This window comes from Microtus ochrogaster, chromosome 22 (assembly GCF_000317375.1).
Source record: "Microtus ochrogaster isolate Prairie Vole_2 chromosome 22, MicOch1.0, whole genome shotgun sequence".
NCBI classification, from domain to species: Eukaryota; Metazoa; Chordata; class Mammalia; order Rodentia; family Cricetidae; genus Microtus; species Microtus ochrogaster.
The window spans coordinates 10,845,294-10,849,555 of NC_022023.1; the positions used below are offsets into that span (position 1 = coordinate 10,845,294).

Below are 4,262 nucleotides of genomic sequence, written 5' to 3' on the forward strand. Positions count from 1 at the left end.
ACTGACAGAATATTGTATACATAATAAATAAATTAATTAATTAAAAAAATTTTCTGCATACGAATATTTTGTCTCCATGTATTTTGTCATGTGCGTGCCTGATGCCCAAAGAGGCCAGAAAAGGGCAGCAGATCCTCTGGAACTGGAGTTGCAGGTTGTTGTGAGCCTTCATGTGAGTGCTGGGAACTGAACCCGGGTCCTGGAGAGGAATCAGTGCTCTTAACCACTGAGTCACTCTCCAGCCCTCAAATCATAGTTGCCAACACACAACTGCTCATAGCTTTTTCATAAAAAGGCATTTTATTTCTTTGAGTCTCATCTTATGCTGGGAACAGAACCTACGGCATTGCCACCGAACTACAACCAACCTTTTCACTTTCTATCTTGAGACAGGTCTTATTAAGTCATTCAGGCTTCCCTTAAACATACTCTGTAGCCCAGGTTGGCACTGACCTACAATTTTCCTGCATCAGTCTCCTGAGAAGTTGAAGTTATAGGCCTGTTCTACCAGACAAGGATAAAAATCCTTTTACTTCTACAGTCAGTTATAACAGTCCTTTCATTCCTTATCCGAGTTATCGGAATCTCTTTTCTTTCTGTGGGGTTTGAATTAGAATGGCCTCACATTGGCTCATACATTTGATCTTAGTCCACAGTTGGTGGAACTGTTTGAGAAGACTTAGGAGGCGTGGCCTTGTTGGAGATGTGTCACTGGGGGGACTCTGAGGTTTCAAACCTATATCATTCCAACCGGTGCTCTCTCTCCTCTCTCTCTCTGCCTCCAATTTGCAGGTTAGATGTAAGCTCTCAGCTACTGCTCTAACACCATAACTGCCTGCCTCCCTGCTGCCATGACAATCACATGCTCTCCTGCCCTCAGTGGCCATGAACCCCCCACTAAATGCTTTCTTTTATAAGCTGCCTTGGGCATGATGTTCCATCACGGCAATAGAAAAGGAACTAAGACACTTTCTTTGTTCATCTAGTTAAAAGATGGTCAATTTAAAAATACCTTTTCAGGGGCCTGTGATGATGGCTCAGTAATTAAAAGCACTTGTCACCAAGTCCAATGACCTTAGTTAGATTCTCAGAACCCACGCAGTGGAAGCAAAGAACAACTTCCTCAAGCTGTCCTCTGAACTCCACATCTTTTCAAAGAACCAACTCTTAATTTTGTCTATTTCTTTATTGCTTTACTTTCTGTCTTTTTTTTGGGGGGGGGGTGAGGCAGGGTTTCTCTGTTTATCTTTGGCTGTCCTGGAACTCGCTTTATAGACCAGGCTGGCCTCAAACTCACAGTCCGCCTGCTTCTGCCTCCAGAGTGCTGGGATTAAAGGCGTGCACCACCACAACCAGGGTACTTTCTCTATTACACTGGTCTCTGTTGCGGTCTTTATTATTTCTTTCCTTCCTCCAGTTATGGATTTAGGTGCTCAAACTACAGGTGTGGGACACCATACCTGGCCTCATGGTCTTGTACTTTGTTTGCATGAACTTTAGAACCAACATGTCTAACACCAGAAAGAAACCTTGCTGATCTTTTTACTGAGACTACATTAAATCTGTGTCAATTTATGAAGATCCAGTGCTCTCAGGGTATTAAGTCATTCTATCCTGGGAAAAGACTTTGCATTTGATTAAGTCAACTTTTGTAAGATTTAGCAGTCTTTAAAGATTTCTCCATTTATGTCTTAAAATTCCTAAACATTTTAATCTTTCCGTTTTTACTATAATTAGACTATCCCCTTCCTTATATAGTCTAACTTATTTGTTAAACAATTGGTTTTGCATGTAAATTGTACACTGTCATCTTACTAAACTCTCTCTCTCCTGTGTGTGCTGTTTTGGAAATAGTCTCACATAGTCCAGATCGGCCCTACACTCACCATGTAGCACCTAGCACAACCTTGAACACAATTCTAATGCAGTCAAATCTGAGTGCTGGGATTATAGACATGCACCATCAGGTCAAGCTAAATTTTTTTAATTTAATTATTTTGATTATTATTTGTGCTCTAGACACTTCTATTATCTGCAGGTAAGGACAGTGATACCTTTTCCCCCCCAAACTTTGTGCCTCTGAATAATTTCTCTTACCTGATTTTATTATCTTAAGCTGACAAAGCAATACTGAATACCTGGAATTGGTGAGCAATTAAGATCAGGAATTCAAGGCAAGCCTCAGCTATATAAAGAGTTCAGGATCAACCTGGGGTGTATGAGGTCCTGTCTCAGAAAAACTCTAAGTGCCAGGTGTGATGGCTGATGCCGTAGGCGGCTAAATCAGGAGCACTGCTGTGAGTTTAGGGCCAGCTTTGGCCACACAGTGAGTTCTGGGTAGTCTGGGCTATCACATAAGACCCTGTCTTTTTTTTTTTTTTGGGGGGGGGGAGGCGAGAGGAAGGAAGTAGCAAACAGAAAGTGTTCTGAACATTTACAGTAAAAAGCACTCCAATTCCACATAGACAACCCCAGAGCACAGACCAGCTTCTCACTTCTCTTACTGTATGTACATCTGCATCCGAAAGCAAACACTGAAAATAACCCAGGCTTTAACTCTTATTCACAGATGTAGGTGCACAAATTCCAAATGACAGCAGACAAAACCCAGCTATATATAAAACCAGGGCCATATTCTGTTGTCTCGGGAATACAAGGCTAGTTCATCACTAGAAAATCAACTAAGAGAGCTCACCACAATACTAGATTACAGCTAGTTCCAGGACAGCTAGGGTTACACAGAGAAATCCAATCTCGAAAAAACAAAAACAAAAAAACAGAAAACTTATGATTTACGTACAGTGACATCAACAATATCCAACAAACTATGTCTATACACACACACATGCTCACGAGAAACAACCAAGTTCTTTAAAAAATTAAAGAACGAATGAGCCACATTCATGACAAAAAGGTACTATTCTCAAGATGCTACTTCTTCCCAAACTGATCTAGACAATAAAACTCCAATCAAAATTCTCACTTTTGTTTTTCTGGAGGAACTCAGTAGCCGAGTCTGATACTGTGAAGTGTGTGTACACTGGGATGCGTCCACGTGGCAGGTGTGGAGAGGACAATCTTCAGGTATTGGCTCCTAGCCTTTCTGTCCTTCTTAAGATGGGGTTCCCCACCACCGTGTAACCCAGGCTAGCTGGCTGACAGCTTCTAGAGACTCTCCTGCCTCCATCATCACTTCCCATCATTGCACTGGGGTTACAGACACCACACGTCTGCATCCGGTCTCATGGTTGTCAGGCTTATGGAATGATGACAAGCAAGGATCCTCTGCAAGGGAAACAAGTTCTCGTTACCTCTGGACCACCTCTCCAGCCCCTTTTTTATATTAAAAAAAAAGGGGGGGACTTTGTTTATGAGTATTTTGCCTGCATGCATGTCTGTGTGTCCTTGGGTGACAGAATAGGGCATTAGATCACCTGGAACTAGAGTTACAAATGGTTGTGACCTGCAATGTTGGTGCTGGGAATCAAACCTGGGTACTCTGGAAGAGTAGAAAGTGCTCTAACTACCAAGTTCTTTTTAGCACCAATTTTTATACCTTAAAAATATATTTCATTGGGGCTCAGCGATTAAGAGCACTTGCTGCTCTTCCAGGTTCAATTTTCAGCACCCACATGGCAGCTCACAACTGTAACTCCAAGTCCATGGAATCCAACACTCTCACAGAGACATATATGCAGGCAAAACACCAATGCCCATGAAATAAAAATATTTAAATATATATTGCTAATAAATTGAAATGTTGTTATGTAATTATACCAGTTGTTTTCCATTTTATTGTGATAAGAACACCTGAAATCTACCCTCTGAATGAATTTGTTTCATTTTTGGTCTTGAGACAGGGTGTTACTGTATAGCCCAGGCTGGTTTTGAACTCTTGCTTGCTGTCTCAAATTTCTTTAGGTGAATAATACAATATAGGCAGAGTGCTGTCCTGCAGCTCTCCAGGCATCTTCGTCTTTCACTCCTAAAGCTAATCAAATAGAATTTGCTCATCTCCCTACACATAGCACCTTACCCTACTGTAAGTGGAGTTATGTTGTATTTGTTCCTCTGTAACTGACAATTCTGCTGACTAGAATGTCTTCGAGGTTCATCTGTATGGTGGGACTGTCATCTTTTTTGGTTTTGTTTTTTTCTTTTGAGATAGGGTTTCTCTGTGGTTTTGGAGCCTGTCCTGGAACTAGCTCTGTAGACCAGGCTGGTCTCGAACTCACAGAGATCTGCCTGCCTCTGCCTCCCGA

General features: G+C 41.7%; 1 protein-coding gene across 1 annotated transcript in view; it reads right to left on the reverse strand.

Moving 5' to 3' along the window:
* Blm (BLM RecQ like helicase) overlaps positions 1 to 4,262 on the reverse strand; it is an 81,959-nt gene that overhangs the window by 74,583 nt on the left and 3,114 nt on the right. The gene's annotated exons all lie outside the window — the stretch shown is intronic.